The sequence below is a fragment of the Bos mutus genome, chromosome 3 (genome assembly GCF_027580195.1).
Source record: "Bos mutus isolate GX-2022 chromosome 3, NWIPB_WYAK_1.1, whole genome shotgun sequence".
Classification (NCBI taxonomy): domain Eukaryota; kingdom Metazoa; phylum Chordata; class Mammalia; order Artiodactyla; family Bovidae; genus Bos; species Bos mutus.
In genome coordinates this window covers 59,128,444-59,147,138 of record NC_091619.1, presented here as the reverse complement: position 1 = coordinate 59,147,138, position 18,695 = coordinate 59,128,444, and positions in this window count along the sequence as shown.

Genomic DNA, 18,695 nt, shown 5'->3' with positions numbered 1-18,695 from the left:
AAGGAGTATTTATATAAATGTAAAAACAATCATAATATGTTTCTTGGTGAGTAAATTCAATATTATATATTTTTTTACTTTTTCCCACTTAATTTATAATTTTAACTCAATAAAAATTTATATTCTACTGTATGACACAACTGTAAATATTTTTTTCATTTAGAAGAATGCATTTGCAAGAATACCCAGAAAATTTGACAATAATATAAAAACTTATGTCACAGATATGAAATCAAAAAAGGAACATGTATATATAACTACAGAAGTTAAAGCAGTTTATATTTATCTATTTAGTTTATACTTGTGGAAGAAGAGAGAAAGAAATTGAAGTACAGAATAAAGTCTAGCTATAATAACTTGATTTTACAGATTAGTTGAGGAGGAATGCATTATTAAATAAATAACAGTGGATTAGCCAGCTATCCATTTGAGAAAAAAAAAATCTCTATTACAGTATACACACACACACACACACACACATATCCAGATAGATGAAATATTTATGTAAAACATGAAGCAATAAAACACTGAAACAAAATATAAGTAAATATTTTGATAATATTGAGGAACATGAAAACAAAACTAGAAGTACCAAAAGGAAAACACAAATTTTATTTGAAACATTTTCTTTATGGGACATATTCATTACAAATAAAGTTAAAAGAGAATTTCTTTGAGGAAAATTACTGTAGTTGTCAAAAACAATATATTTGTTATACCTATTACTTACCAATACAATAAAAAATAAAATATCCCTATGAAAATGGGAAAATGATATGAAAAGAAAATTCAGAAAAAATACAAATAATCATTAAACATAAAAAAGTGCTCAACCTCACTAATACTCAGAGAAATGCAAATGAAAATAACAGTGATACAATTCACTATCAGACTGCAGGATGGAAACAGAGAAAAGATGGAAAAGTGATCATTCTCCTAAGCTGGTCCAGACTGGTCTACCTTTATTTGTTGGTTTATCCATTTGTACTAAAATTTATATGAATTTATATTTTATTCAGAAATTACTGTAGAACTTTATACAACAGCTGCTACTGCTGCTGCTAAGTCACTTCAGTCGTGTCCGACTCTGTGCGACCCCATAGACGGCAGCCCACCAGGCTCCGCCGTCCCTGGGATTCTCCAGGCGAGAACACTGGAGTGGGTTGCCATTGCCTTCTCCTATACAGAGACCCATCCAAATAAGTTCTCAAAGAGCATTAAGTATAGTAATGTTGGCAATGGTGAAAAAACTTAGAAACAATCTAAATACCCATCAATAGAGGACTAAATAGATTTATACCTTTATAAAAATACTGCAATGAAGTTACTGTAAAGATTGTATTCTTTATGTTCTAATATTTAAGTATGACTGTTAAATGAATGACTGCTAATGAAATCAGGTAAAGCCAAAACTTCCATCTGAATCCTTCCTGAATTCCTGATCCATAGAATCTTGTAATAAAAACAAAAAGTGCTGTTTTAAAGCCACCTGGTTTTGCAGGGGTTTGCTACATAGCAATAGAAACCCAAAATAGCCACTAGAACAGAACGAGAACACTCTGTTGTGTAGAATGGAGTCAGATTAGCCTGTCTGCACAATGGAGAGAAATAAAATTAGTATATACACTGTGGGGCAAAACTTTAGGGTCTGGAAAACTCAGCAACAGACTCTTTCTGTTCTGAAGAACAGAAAGATACTTGTCTATAGCTCAGTTTCAAAATCATGGCTTTAGAGAAATAAAGCGGGAATTATATTTCTCTATCTAGCTGTCTCAACTATAGAGCTTTTTTTCCTGGAGAGCAAAGGAAAAGAATCTCGCTGGAAGAGTGAGTCTCAGTAAGGACAGCCAAAGCTTCTTTGTAAAGTCTGCTGGGGTATCTGAAAGCTCTCACATCAAGCACTTGGAAAAGATGACCTTTAGGAATCCTTCCATTTCTTTGATTTTCTAGAAGAAGAGCCTTATGTTCCTAAAGTATTTCTCAGATGGCCTGGCCAGTGCCCTCAACATCCTGCTAATTCTCTGCGGATGCTTTGTCGATGGTGAGACATCTGAAACTGGACACTGTACTCCTGACATGGCCTACTTGGGTGGAGGGCTCTGAAATCCAAATAGTCCTAGTTATTTTGTGTGTGAGATTCCCCCCAAATTTCTAAACACTAGAGGAAAAATGATTTCCTAGAGAAGGGAATGGCCACCCACTCTAGTATCTTTGCTTGGAGAATCCCATGGACAGAGGAGGCCAGTAGGTTATGGAATATGGGTCACAAAGAGTGGGACACAACTGAGTGACTAACACTTTCACTTTTTCACAACTAAATATTAATTAAATATCTACATATTGATAATAGGGAATACAAAGTCTAAAAAACAATGTATTTTAGACATATTTGGAAAATGGTGGGTTGCCACTTCCTACGCCAGGGAATCTTCCCAACCCAGGGATCACATCCATGTCTCCTGTGTCTACTGCAATGGCAGGCAGATTCTTTATCATTGTTCCACTTGGGAAGGCCCTGATCCTATTATAGAGGTAGGTTATTCTGCTTTATATTTGCCAATTGATTGTTTTCTTCTTCTGTAATAACCTCCAAATAGCATTCTTCCCAGAATCTTCATTTTTTTCCCTCACAGCAGACTATTTCACTTCTCTTTCATAGAAAATGTATTTAATGAAAACCCCTCATTTTTCCTTCAATCCACAGAAATGTTTTTGAGTTGGAGTTTGGGTGTCTTCAAGTTCTCTCCTCCACCTGAAAGTTCATCTAGATTCTGCCTGTAGATTCTAGAGTAAATTTTGTTCCAAAATCACTCTTACTTCCTCAATTTTGCCCTTTTCACTGATTGACATCCTCCACTGCTGCTGCTGGTGTTAAGTCACTTCAGTTGTGTCCAACTCTGTGTGATCCCATAGATGGCAGCCCATCAGGCTCTCCCGTCCCTGGGATTCTTCAGGCAAGAACACTAAAGTGGGTTGCCATTTCTTTCTCCAATGCATGAAAGTGAAAGTGAAGTTGCTCAGTCGTGTCTGACTCTTAGCAACCCCATGGACTGCAGCCTACCAGGCTTCTCCATCCATGGGATTTTCCAGGAAAGAGTACTGGAGTGGGGTGCCTCCACAGTGCCTACAAAAGCATTTCCTAAACCACTCATGGAACCTGTCATCAGATATCCATGCTTTTTATCTTGGTTTCTACTTAACTGAATTTTTTCCTTGGCTTAAAAGCATGCATTTTAGATCTGACTAAACAATTCTTCAAACACCAGATAGTTGTTATCTGTGCCTAGAAACCAACACTTTAGAAAATTAAAAACACCTTTTTTGCTTGCTAGACCAAAAGGAATAAACAGAACTTCACCTCGAACTGTGTTAATGTTGGAGAGAGAATTGAGGCAAATGGATTGCCTTTTGCAGGATTTTTTTCCCTGTAGGACATTAGTTAAATAAACTAGTCTGGGAATAAAAATGACTTTTAAGTACTCTACTTTTATCGCATTATAGTTTTAAAATATAATTATTTATTTACTTGGTCTCTGACCACAAATAGTTATTGAAAAATACCACTAAGACTGCTTCAAAGATAGATAAATGGAAGGAAAGACAACTGGCACTAGGATTCCATTTCAGCCGCAGACTTAGCCAATGAAAAAGTGAGGAGTAAACACACTTTCTGTTTAAGTTTACTCAAGCCTACCCACTCAGATTTTCTAGCCTCAAAACACATTTGAGGAGGAGAGGGGTAGCCTTTTATTAACTTGTTGGTGCAGACTTCATAAAAAAATATCATTTTCAATCCTCTTTTCAATATCCCTGTTCTATAGAACTCATCATAGCTAATATGTGACTGGTTAAGGCAAAGTTATCAAACTGAATTTTAAAATCTAATATAATAACTATTATCACTATCTGAATGTTTTGTATTTATTTGCATAATACTATCTGGAATCATTCAAATGTACTCTTTCTTTCACTTATAGGGATTTAAGGTCTTTATAACAATAATGGCATGGATGGACTTTAAAGATGTGCTTTAAAAATACATAATTTAAATAAATTAGTTAAAATTTGGAATAAGTAAAAGGCTATTTATTTCATTATTTTTTATTATGGGTGATGCAGAAAGATTCTGGATCAGAAGATAGACTCATTGAGAGAAACTGAGACGAGGTAAAACACCTTTTTTACACAAGATAATTTACTGGAAAATGGATTCGGGAAAGAAATAATGTGGTCCTTAAGAAGTTGTGAACATAAGGAACCACATCCTTTGGTTATATGGTGGAAAATTTAGAATCATTGCAGTGATGAAGTTTCAAATACCATTCGTACAAATTCATCCTGTGAAGTTAATAGTTAGCTAAACCTTAACAGAATCCAGTATTCTACATAAAATAAATATCCCTGAGCAGTAAATGTCATTGAACATGAGAACAGATCACAGCTTAAAAGTCATCAAATTGGGCTTCTCTGGTAGCTCTGGAAAAGAATTTACTTCCAATTCAAGAGTCATGAGTTTGATCCCTGGTCCAGGAAGATCCCACGTATTAAATTCATGTACCAAAACTACTGAGCCCAGGCTAGAGAGTCTGAGCTCTGCAACAAGAAAAGCTATTAATACCACAACGAGAAGCCCCCACTTACCACAACTGGAGAAAATCCCTTGCAGCAATGAAGACCAAGCACAGCCAAAAATAATAATTAATTAAAATAATAAAAGTCTTCAAATGGTTTAATATAGTCATCCCCTGCTTTTCAAAATTTTGCTTTATAGCACTTCAATTTTACAAAATACCTACCTATTTTCACGAAAAGAAAGAAATTCTAAGATAATTTTTTACTTTAATGGAAAATACAAGGTGATTGTTTCTTTGCTTTGTGGTCATTTTGGCTTACAAAAGATTTACTTTTGCATGCTTTACTTTTGGATAGTGGGGGAAACTGGTACTAAAATATGGAAAAGAAAATGCTATAGGAAAAATCAACTTCTTTTCACTATTTGAATTTATTGCATTAGCTGCCATTTATTTTGTTATTGTTTCTGTTCAGTTCAGTTCAGTAACTCAGTCGTGTCCGAATCTTTGTGACCCCATGAATCGCACCACACCAGGCCTCCCTGTCCATCACCAACTCCCGGAGTTCACACAAACTCATGTGCATTGAGTCGGTGATGTCATCCAGCCATCTCATCCTCTGTTGTCCCCTTCTCCTCCTGCCCCCAATCCCTCCCAGCATCAGGGTCTTTTCCAATGAGTCAACTCTTCACATGAGGTGGCCAAAGTATTGGAGTTTCAGATTCAGCATCAGTCCTTCCAATGAACATCAGGACTGGTCTCCTTTAGGATGAACTGCTTGGATCTCCTTGCAGTCCAAGGGACTCTCAAGAGCCTTCTCCAGCACCACAGTTCAAAAGCATCAATTCTTAGGTGCTCAGCTTTCTTCACAGTCCAACTCTCACATCCATACATGACCACTGGAGAAACCATAGCCTTGACTAGACGGACCTTTGTTGGCAAAGTAATGTCTCTGCTTTTGAATATGCTATCTCAGATCAGATCAGATCAGATAAGTCGCTCAGTTGTGTCCGACTCTTTGCAATCCCATGAATTGCAGCACGCCAGGCCTCCCTGTCCATCATCAACTCCCGGAGTTCACTCAGACTCACATCCATCGAGTCAGTGATGCCATCCAGCCATCTCATCCTCTGTCGTCCCCTTCTCCTCCTGCCCCTAATCCCTCCCAGCATCAGAGTCTTTTCCAATGAGTCAACTCTTCACATGAGGTGGCCAAAGTACTGGAGTTTCAGCTTCAGCATCATTCCTTCCAAAGAAATCCCAGGGTTGATCTCCTTCAGAATGGACTGGTTGGATCTCCTTTTAGGTTGGTCATAACTTTCCTTCCAAGGAGTAAGCTTCTTTTAATTTCATGGCTGCAATCATCATCTGCAGTGATTTTGGAGCCCAAAAAAATAAAGTCTGACACTGTTTCCACTGTTTCCCCATCAATTTCCCATGAAGTGATGGGACCGGATGCCATGATCTTAGTTTTCTAAATGTTGAGCTTTAAGCCAACTTTTTCACTCTCCTCTTTCACTTTCATCAAGAGACTCTTTAGTTCCTTTTCACTTTCTGCCATAAGGGTGGTGTCATCTGCGTATCTGAGGTTATTGATATTTCTCCAGGCAATCTTGATTCCAGCTTGTGCTTCTTCCAGCCCAGTGTTTCTCATAATGTACTCTGCGTATAAGTTAAATAAGCAGGCTGACAATATACAGCCTTGATATACTCCTTTTCTATTTGGAACCAGTCTGTTGTTCCAAGTCCAGTTCTAACTGTTGCTTCCTGACCTGCATATAGGTTTCTCAAGAGGCAGGTCAGGTGGTCTGGTATTCCCATCTTTTCCAGAATTCTCCACTGTTTGTGGTGATCCACACAGTCAAAGGCTTTGGCATAGGCAATAAAGCAGAAATAGATGCTTTTCTGCAACTCTTTTACTTTTTTAATGATCCAGGGGATGTTGGCAATTTGATCTCTGGTTCCTCTGCCTTTTCTAAAACCAGCTTAAACATCTGGAAGTTCATGGTTCATGTTATTGTTTAATTAAGAGGATTGCCCAGTAATTAATCATACTTGTTTTTTTCATTCATTTGCCTTTATTCTAAATTTCTCTTTCTGTCCTTAATTTTGCATCAACAATCAATATTATGTCTAGGTATGAAACTAGAACCAGAGCATAGAATGATGAAATATTCTGTGAACTAGCTGATTAGGCTCTGTGAGGATTCACTATCTAAGCATAGAACAACTCTAGCAAAATGCAGGCAGGATATAAATAACATATAACGATTTGCACTAATATGTGATAGATATAAGAAGAAAAGTAGAACAGCAGAATTAAAGTATGCTTTTTGCTAATATCAACATGAAATTGTTCATATTTTTTTTTTGCCGTAAACAATCTCTCACCATCTCTGTTTTTTAAAAAGTTTTCCCCATTACATATACATATACACGCACACACTCAAATACCAAACTAATTGCCATAATGCTGTGCCAGGAAATACAGGGCCTAAAACACTATGGGCTCTCAACTTTAATATAATGAGCAAGAACAAAAGCAATGGTGAGGACTATCCGGCATGTATCTCGGATGAGAAGAACATATCGTCTAGGACTTAGCATGAGATTTTTCATTCTGATGGAAGCAACCATAGTCTAGAACTAGAACTAAACTCTGAAGCGTAAATTCTAGTGGCTATAAACTTCACCAGAACGTAGAAATCCTACATTATTCCATTGTTGTCGCTAATTTATTCTGTAATTCTGAGTAAATCACTCAACTAAATTTCTGCCCTTTCTGTCTCATAGAGTGTTGACTCCTACTTGTCATTTTACACTCCCTACATCCAACAAGTCATTCAATACTGTCAACTGTTCCTATGTTTTGTCTTCAGTGAGGCCAGGGCTTCCACATTACATGAAAAGTAGCAGTAATGGTAGATGATTAAGTTATACATAGGACAATAGTGAGATGAGGATGCCTTAATTCAGATTAAAAACTCATTCTGAAGTATAAGCCAACAGACAAGGAGTCATTGCAGACACAGAAACAATTCATAATACATACAGTTTTAGGGTTTAGTTGTGGAGTGGGGTATGTCATTTCAAATAAATCAGAATATCATTTTGTTCACTCATTCAATCAATACATAATTATTTAGTGTGTGTGTTAACCACTATTTATTCTTGGAAATATTTTATTCAATGGAACTAAGGATTTCTGACCTCACATGTTTAAGAGGAGAGAGAGAAAATAAACAATAAATATAATAAATAAGTAAATTATTTACTGTATTCATATTAAATATGTGTTATGGGGGAAAATAGAATAAGGCAAAGGGAATCAATAGTCCCAGAGCTTGGGGAAGGGAGTTAGACTGTCATATTAAATACTAAGGTCAGGGTAGCATCACTGAGCAGATGACATTTGAACAGAAATTCAAAGAAAGGTTGAGAGAGATGCACACACCTGGAGGAAGAGTATTCTAAGCAGATAATGAGATCAAATCCCTTAAGGTGAAAGTATGTTCATCATGTTTAAGAAAAAGTAAAGAGACATAGTGGTTTGGGGGGTGGGGTGTAGAATCTTAGGAGATACATTTATTGGAATAATTGCACTCAGGTACAGAGGTAGGGGTCATTTACTATTTTAAATTTTTGGCTCCTAGCCTGCATGAGTATGGAGATGATATTGCACAGTTTTTAATACAGGAATGGTATGATTTGTCTTAATATTAAAGGTATTACTCTGATTGCTCTGTTAAGAACAGGCTGTCAGGAAAAAAAGGTAGAAACCAATAAGGAGGGCATCACAGTAATTCAAGTAATCATAGTAGCACACACCAGAGTGGTATCAGTAGGGATGAAAAGAAATGATAAGATTCTGGAAATATATTAGAATTGACTGATATGATGAATGTAAAGTGTTAAAAAATAGAAGACTCAAGGATAAATAAATAAATAAATGTATGTATTTTTCTGATAAATGTATCTTTATATATGTATGTATTTTTTTCTGAGCAATTAATGGATTAAATTTCCATCAACTGATTGCAGATGATATAGTCATGTGTTTATTTTAGGGCAGAGTCTCAGTTTGAAATGCCCATTCAAGATTTTCAAGTGGTTAACTAGGCAGAGATATGTGTGGTATTTGGAGTAGATGTCCAGACTAGAGATATAAATTTGTGAGCAGTTTCCATATGAATTATACTTAAATCCATTTGATTGGATGAGATAATCAAAAGTGTGAAGGGAGAATGAAAGGAAGTTCATGGACAAGGCTGTTGTGTGCTCCAAATGTAAGAGATCAGGGAATAGAAAAAAATCCAATAACCAAGTTTGAAAAAAAAAATTCATTAAGAAGAAGGATAAACAAGGGAATGAATGGGTGGTATGAAATGCAAGTGAGAAAAATGGGTCAAAGTGGTGAGTATGCTGCTGACAGTAGCCTCTGATTTACCAGTATGGACATCAATGGTACACATGGTGAAATATTTTGATAGAGTGATGGAGGTAAAGACCCAACTTATGTGGGTTTGAAGGAATATGGGTGGAGATAATGAGAAATTATGAGAATAGATAACTCTCTTGGAGTTTTTCAATAAATACAATCAAGCAATAGATAGATAAGTGATGGAAGATGAAACAAGAGAATTTCTATAATGGTATGTGTACACTGATTTCAGCTATACAGGAGAAAGAGAGATAAATATCTAAGTAGGAGGAAAAGAAAAAAATTGCTGGAGTGATGATGTTCAAAGAATTCCTGGAATTATGTCCTTAAACCAGCATGAGGAGATGGGAATTACACAGAAGAGAAGGGATTGACTTCAAATAGAGATATGACTAAAATCCATTGCTCATTTTCCTAAGCATTTCTATTCCATATTACACCATAAATATTATGGAATGACTACACACTCACTGAGAGACTATAATGTGTCTCTATGGATTATGGAATAAGGTAACTATTATGACCATGAGGATGAAGTTGAGAAAATTTTGAAAAGTCAGAAAGGAGTAGCCTGTTGTCTATAAGTAATAAGTGTTAGTTGCTCAGTCATGCCCGACTCTTTGTGACCCCATCAACTGCAGCCCACCAGGCTCCTCTGTCCATGAGATTTTCCAGGCAAGGATACTGGAGTGGGTTGCCATTTCCTTCTCCAGGGGATCTTCCCAACCCAGGGATTGAACCCGGGTCTCCTGCACTGCTGGCAGATTCTTTACTGACTGAGCTACAAGGGAAGTGTCTATATTAGGGTCTTAATCTATAGAGAGCCTTTGCCAATAATGTGGAAGTGAATATTAAAATGGAGCCCATGCTCTTTAAACTGTTTATATCTTTATATTAATTTCTCATCCACTAGACCACTTAATGCAAAGTGGTCTTGGAACTAATTTATCATGTTTTAAATCCATAGATTCCATTTCACTTTCAAGCTACCAACTAATTGAATTTGAGCTGTCAAAGGGCCTCTAATTAAACTATTAACATCTAAAAAGATTAAGAGTGAGAATCTATTCTTGATAATGGGCCTCAGAGTGGTTTCATTGTCTGAAGCTCTTCATTAAATATCATGTTGTGAAAATATACTCTCTTGGCGTTTAACTTTTTTCTGGGGGGGGGGTCAATATTTTGTCCTTTTATTCTGTGCTTCGACTCTCCTTCTAGTGTAATCTGTTCATGAAAACACAGTTAATTTAATTTCCCTAAATTAGTAGAGCTCTGTTCATGTCAGTATCTGTCTGCATAAAAGCCTTTAGTAGTTCACCATTTTCTAGAGAATTAAATCCAAGTTGCCCTGATTCTATAGCCTTGTCTACATCCTCACTATCAATTAGTCCAAGCTGCCATTATCTCTTATTGCAACAGCCTGAAAATCATTCCACTAAAATCATTCCTTTCATGCACACTATATACCACTGATTATCCATTTTTCACATTTCCAACCATATCAGTTATCTATAGCTATGTTTATGCCACCTAACAATCACAAATACTAGTGGCTTAAGGCTTTAAATATATATTTAGCTCACAAACCTGTGGATTGATTGGGCTATTCTTTTGGGTTTACCCGAGGAGCACTATTGATATAAGCAGGGCTTAGCAGGATTCAACCACTAGTTAGAGATCAACCCGTTGCTTTACTTATCTTTGCTGGGCTCCTCCAAGTATCTGGCTGGTGGTTGGATGGTCTGGGTAGCCCTCAGCAGAGACAACTGGGCAACAGGGCTCTGCTCCACATTTCCTTATTCAGCAAGCTCGCCCAAGCATGTTTTCATGGTGGAGCGACAGGAAGTCACAATGGGCAAGTGCTTTTTCAAAATTCTGCTTGCGTACAGTGTGCTATTGTTCTATTGGCCAAAGCAAGCCACAGGACAAGCTTGGAGTTGTTATAGGAAGGAAGCAGAAGAGCATGAATTCAGGAAGGTGTGATAGATTGGGGCTGTTTATGTAATCAATCTACTACAAAGACCTCAGTCTTTCATATGTGCTAATACGGTCCCTGGACCACAGACTAGCCTCACAGTTCTCTCCCCTTACCTGTCTAAATATTACTTCCTTTCCCTCCTACATTTAACCTATTAATAGTTAATTTTCATTTATCCTTTATCTTACTTAAGTATCAATTTGTACAGGAGAACTTCTTTGACCTCCCAGACTATGTCAGAATTCTTTGCCATAATCCCCCATGGAACCACACTCCTGTCACAGAGCACTTGACTTGTGTTGAATTATTCATGTGATTGTTCAATTCTGTTTTTAAAAACAGAATCTTTGACCTCTCCTGTACAACATCTAGTATCCAATATTGTTCATAGTGAGTGAAGTTGCTCAGTCGTGTCTGAATTTTTGCATCCTCATGGACTGTGTAGCCCACCAGGCCCCTCTATCTGTGGAATTTTTCAGGCAAGAATACCGGAGTGGGTTGCCGTTTCCTTCTCCAGGTGATCTTCCTAACCCAGGGATCAAACCTTGGTCTCCAGGACTGCAGGCAGACACTTTACCATCTGAGCCACCAACGAAGCCCAATATTGTTGATGAGACATAATACACGTTCAGTAAATATTTCTTGATTGACATTATTTAAGCAGATTGAATTTTTGTGATTATTATTTCTTTTCTTTGCCTCAAGAAATCCTACCCATTTTGTAAGAGTTATTAAGATGCTTTTTATTAATGCTGAAATTCTCATCTCTTATTCCATGGCCTGAGTCCAAGGACTATTTTTCTTTTTTGACTATTCTCTCATACCTTTAGCTCAACTTTGTTTCCAAGTCCTTGGTCTCTCAGTGATGATTCCTTTATTAAATAGCACAATTGAAGGGAAAAGTAAGTAAGAGATTAATTGTTATCCCTCAGGCCACACCCTCCCTAATTTATTACAGTCTTTGAGAAGAGAGGAATAATGTGCAAATTAGCATTGTGAATTAGGGATACATTGCCATATATTTCCCTAAGAGTGCCTGCTGTAGTCAATAAAACATTAGATTTGGAATTTGGAGCTATGAAATAAATGAGCTGTGGGTCCTTGCATGAATCATGTTCCTTTTTTAAGTTTCAGTCTTATCCATAACATCTAGAGGGGGTACCCTGGTGGCTTAGAGGGTAAAGAATCTGCATGCAATGCATGAGACTGAAGTTCGATCTCTGGGTCAGGAAGATCCCCTGGAGAAGGAAATGACTACGACTCCAGTATTATCACCTGGAGAATTCCATGCACAGAGAAGCTTGGCAGAATACAGTCCATGGAGTTACAAAGAGTTGGACATGACTGACAGACTAAAACACAGCACAACATAGCATTTAGAGAGGACATAAAGGAGATGACGTCTAATATCCTTTGCAGCTGTAAGAAAAATTTCCAAAGAGTGTTTTGGCACACACAAATCACATTTCTTCTGTGTTCCTTCTTAAATGCTGTACATTTCTCTGACTGAACTTACTTCATTATGTTGCCAAAATTCTAGCTTCTGTATTAGATTGTGATTTCCTTTTAGCATAAACACCATATCTTCTTCCTGCCACTTGGCACAAGTAGGTGCTGACTTTTTTTTTTGCCTCAGTGAAGACTTCCATCCAATTCTCACGTGTGCTTGTACATTTTAGGGCACATATTTTCTGAGAACTCCCTTGTGTGGAGGCTATTGCCTTATAAGTTAGACACACTGGAGACTCCAACTGGGAGCGGTTAGCTCTCATTCACTAGTCCTTCCTTGAGCATGATAAAGTCATATTGGCTGAATAGGTGTCTTGACATGCTAATTTGAGAAACAAGTGCAAATCTAAAATGCAAAGACACAAAGAGCATTTTGCATTTACAATTTTGCCTTTTGGAATCATACATATTGGAGAGGATGCCCATAAAATCAAGTTTTGCAATATTTAACATATACCAGAGTGATATTGTGGAGAAGGCAATGGCAACCCACTCCAGAACTCTTGCCTGGAAAATCCCATGGACGGAGGAGCCTGGTAGGCTGCAGTCCATGGGGTCACTAAGAGTTGGACACGACTTCACTTTCACTTTCACTTTTCACTTTCATGCATTGGAGAAGGAAATGGCAACCCACTCCAGTGTTCTTGCCTGGAGAATCCCAGGGACAGGGGAGCCTGGTGGGCTGCCATCTATGGGGTCGCACAGAGTCGGACACGACTGAAGCAACTTAGCAGCAGCAGCAGCAACAGCAGAGTGACATGGAGGAGAAGGAAATGGCAATCCACTCCAGTATTCTTGCCTAGAGAATCCCATGGACAGAGGAGCCTTGTCTTCTGCTGCTGTCCATAGGGTTGTGCAGCATTGGACACGACTGAAGAGACTTAGCATGCATGCATGCGTTGGAGAAGGAAATGGCAACCACTCCAGTATTCTTTGCTGGAGAATACCAGGGACAGAGGACCCTGGTGGGCTGCCATCTATGGGGTCACACAGAGTCGGACGTGACTGAAGTGACTTAGCAGCAGCAGCAGACTGACATGGAAAACGTTAATTTCAAATTGTGAGAATTCCAATTATTAAGGTCTTCCACCAATAACTACACTGAAGTAATGTCAAAGAATCCCAGGAGTGTACCAGTGAAAAAAAAGTTTATTATGGCAAAACTAATGGACCATTTTCTGCAGCTGCTCCTGCTGGTGCCTCTGTGATGGGTAACATACACCAAGTGAAATATCCTTCTCATATGTTAAACCACACATTTGCACTCCAGGGAAATAGAATGGACTTCATCTCTGTTAAATACGTTTGGCTTCTTTTGGATATTTTCTTTCCTTTTCTGTTTTTCCTATCACTGTTTTTATTTTAATAAAAATATTTTATAGCATTTGTGCAAAAAACAATTCAGTTGTATCTTTTTTCATAAATAACTTTATGTTAGGAATCAAGTTAAATGGCTCTCCTGTGCCGTCCATCTCGTTATGATCCAGGGGTCATTAGAATTTTGCCTTGAGGGTGTTAGGCTAATGAATCCAATACTTACTCTAGTAAAAATGACCATGTTGTAGTGGTGCAAAATGAGTGTACTCTATTTTTAAGCTGGTCCAAAAAATTAAAGAGTCTGATGGCAGTCAATCTTTGCTGCATGCATGGGAAGTTGTGTTGCTTTGCAGAAGTTTAAAGTTTTACGTGTGTTCTCCATTAGTGATACCTTTATGTTAAGAAAATAATTTATAAAAAAAAAATGAAAGAAATTTCTTCAGGAAATCAGCTTAGTCTTGATTATTCCAGGATAATAAGGAGTTAAGAAACCTGAAATCTCCTAGACCTTGAAAGTAAAATCACAAGATTTTCCTAAACACATTGCACAATTCTTTGCAGATTCATAGGAGGAAATGTATCACAATGGAAAACCCAGACATTTATAATTCTACAGAGAATGAACTGGAGCATCAATTCTCTGCTGAAGTATTTCTGTTCCATTTTGTGCCTTCTTCTTGGACTGTTCCAGATACTAAAAGATCAATCAATGAGTCTACCTTATCCTATTAGATTCTGGACCCTGGATCCTTCTTTGTAAAAGAAAAAATCGCTTTATAAATATGTATGTTTTCTTCGAAGAAATGGAAGAATTGATCATTTCTACTTTCAACTCTAATTCTAGCCCTTACGCCTAGTAGTTGATAAGACTAATGCAACACATAAAACCTATAAAACTTATTGTCGATTACTTTTTAACACAGTCTCTAGTGGTGAACTTTGACAATTGTTCTGAATGTGCCAGAACTCAAGTTGTTCTAGAGTATCATTCAAAAATCAAGATTGATGGGTGTGTTATCTGTAACTTATTATTCTGAAAGGGTTTTAATTTGTGGAACTTATTTTGCTCTCAGATTTTGCCAGTACAGGATGCAGGAGGCATTTACCTTTGCAGTATTGATTAGTTATTTTCCTGCAGCCGTTGATTGCTTCTGGGTTCAGTTCCACAGAATTTTTCTTTGGTGTGTTTCCTTGGTTTAATTTACCATTCAGTCTCCATGGACCACAGTGTTTAACAGAACCTCAAAAGGAGAGAAAACCTTACTACCAGATTTCCCACTTGAACTAAAGATTAAGTAAAGCTCAAATTGAAAATTCCTTAATCGAAATTGTCAGCTGACATGTGGTCACTAGGTAAAAGTAGTCAAATGCATTTATATGAAACATAAAGATCGAATTTAGGGTTCAGTGACATACCTGGAAAATGCTTAGCACCATAAATAATTCTCACTTCTTTCTTGGAAGTAAAAAATAATAATAATAAGAAGAAGAAGTATTACTACTTTTCTTGAATGCCAACTACAGCATCATTCTGCTAAGTGTTTTAACTCAAGGCAGGATTTGTGGGACTATAGTTATTTATGTTTTATGGTATTTCAGACAGATCAAATATCTTGTCCCTGATGATATTGTTTTTAAGTTGTTTAAAGTGGAAAATGACATCAGACCCATCTCTCTTCAAGTCAGAGTTCCTAATCATTCAGCAATACTACTTCTCATTTAGGTGTTCACAATGGCTTCCCAGGTGGCTCAGATGGTAAAGAATCTGCCTTCAATTGGGAGACCCCTGCCTACATTGGGGGTCTATCTACTCCAGTATTCTTGCCTTGGCGAATCCCATAGACAGGGATCCAGGCTCCCCTGTTCATGGGATTCACCAACACAAGAATACTGGGGTAGGTTGCCAGGCCTTCCTCCAGGGGAATCTTCCTCACCCAGGGATCGAACTCTCAGCATCTCCTGCATCCTCTTGCAATGCAGACAAATTCTTTACCACTGAGCCACCTAGGAAACCCAGAAAAGAGCTCAGAAGTCATCTTTTATAATCCCCACTTTCTGCACTTTGAACTCCTGATAGATCTGTGCTCAAGTAATCACATGGCCTTGTAGTTTGGTCATCTAGGAGGACCATGTGCCTTTGAAATTGTAGGCCAAGGTAAAGACATGGCTCCATCTGGTATCCATGTACCAGTAAATTATGCAACATCTCAATCCTGACACAAATTTTATAAAGATATAGCCCTTGTCTACATGTTAATATCTTCTATAAACCCTCTAAATTTAGTTCCTTCTAACCACTTAATAAGCCACAGTCAGTGGATATTAATAGCAGCTGATCATTTACAGAGTAAATGAAGACTGTAAGTCCTCAAATGAATTATTATTCTTGAACAATAATCCTAGGCCTCATTATTCCTTGGTGAGTTCCAACCCAGTCACAGTTTATAAAATTTATATCTAATATAAGGTGAATACATGGAATCTAGGAAATATGCATGATGATTAATGAAATAGTAGAAAAAAGTGTGAAGACCTTTCATTATATTTATTTCACATCAGCATTTAAAACTTTTATTTTGGAATATATTTTATAAAATAAATTATATGAGAGTATAGTCATATATTGGTCTTCCCTGGTAACTCAGCTTATAAAGAATCCACCTGCAATGCAGGAGACCCCAGTTTGATTCCTGGCTAGGGAAGATCCCCTGGAGAAGGGATAAGCTACTCACTCCAGTATTCTTGGGCTTCCCTGGTGGCTCAAATGGTAAAGAATTGGCCTGAAATACGGGAGATCTGTGTGTGATCCCTGAGTTGGGAAGATCCTCTGGAGGAGGGCATGGCAGTCCACTTCAGATTCTTGCATGGAGAATCCCCATGGACAGAGGATCCTGCTGGGCTGTAGTCAAGGAGGTTGTAAAGAGTTGGACATGACTGAGCAACTAAGCATGCGTGGTGATACATTAAATTATATGTTGGTTTACTATAACACTGCTGCTGCTGCTGCTAAGTCACTTCAGTCGTGTCCGACTCTGTGCAACCGCATAGACGGCAGCCCACCAGGCTCCCCCGTCCCTGGGATTCTCCAGGCAAGAACACTGGAGTGGGTTGCCATTTCCTCCTCCAATGCATGAAAGTGAGAAGTGAAAGTGAAGTTGCTCAGTCGTGTCCGACTCTTAGCGACCCCATGGACTGCAGCCTACCAGGCTTCTCCATCCATGGGATTTTCCAGGCAAGAGTACTGGAGTGGGGTGCCATTGCCTTCTCCACTATAACACTATAAATATACAAATACTATAAATTTGCATGCAAAATTATTTGTTGATTTCCAGTCTACAATACAATTAGGCTAAAAGAATTCTAGATGGAAACTTATTGGCCACTTGTATCATGTTATAAATCCATATATATTGATACATTAATTATAAAAAAATACATAAATCCTATGCTATAAAAGGGGGGCTAAAATTCCTGATGCTATATATTGGTTTTCAGTCAATAAGTTAAAACAAAATCTCTAAAGATAAGAAGACTCTCTTTTGAGGCAAGAAAACATGCAGAATGAGATTTTCCACTAAATGCCTTCAATTGTAAGAGAAAAATAAGGGAATGGAAGAGGTGTATTATATCTTAGAAGTCTTTTTCAGCAAATGCCCAAAGTGTTACTAGCTATTATGGAGGAAGAGGGGGATTTGTTAAACAGATTTCTTTACCAGAACTGTTCCTAGAGCTCTTATTAGGAACTCATGATAGGCACTATGAATCCCGAGAGGCAGAAGATATTGGACAATGTTCTTTAACCATGGTATCATGCTTTTGAAAAGCAGTTTATGGGGACAGTACACCATTAAATGTACTTGGAAAACATTGGCTAAAATAAGTTATTTTATCTGAAGTTTTCTGCCCAGAACCTGAATCTCTATCCTTAAATTACTGTCCTTTCTAATTTAACCTCATTCCAATGTATTATAGGCCTTTCCAACAGTCAAGATATTATTTCTCTTTTCTCTTGTACCTCATTCCTCTTAAAGTCAATAAATACTGAGTACTTTTCATCTATCCAGTACTGTGCAAAGAATAGGGAGATAAGTGTAAACCTACATGACCTTTGTCCTAACTGAATTCAATCCAATTAGAGAGACAGGTATTATACAGATAATGATTTAGACATTTACAAATAATAGAAGTATACATATATTAATAATTATTATAAATGAGAAGTTCTAAGACGTATTATAGGAACAATGAACTTAATGTGGTGGGTTAGGAAAACACCCATAAATAAGTGGTATTTTTCCTGAGATGTAAAGGAAGAGTTCTAAGTGGGTATGTGAGGAGTAAGAAAGCTCCTGAACGAAGAAACAAACGTGTGAATGCTCTGAGACAGGAGAGATTTGGTTAATATCACCATTAGCTAGAAGGCCAATGTGGCTGGGACAGAGTGGGTGAGGTAACAGGAATCAGATTCCACAGAACCTAGAAGGCTATACAAATTGCTTTTCAGGTTTAATCAAGAGCAATTGGAAAGTATGAAAAGGTTCTAAAGAAGTAGAGGCAGGCTCAGAATTCTCTTTGAAAAGATCACTCTGGATGTTATGCAAATAACTAATTTCAGGGAGACAAAAAATGAGGCATTTCCATATTTCCCTAGATACAACCTACAAAGACAGGAATGCTTTGTCCTCACAAAAAGTACTCAAGGATCTATGATAGTGCTTGGTACATGGTAGAAGCCCCATAAATATTTGTCTAAAAAGGGAATTAAGGTATATATTTGGTTAAGATCCTATTTCAGCAGTTTCGGCAAAAGTTTCATATGTTGGTTTTGAAGCTGACAGTGTAGAGAACCCTAGACCCACACTAGAGAGGCTAGGTGGGA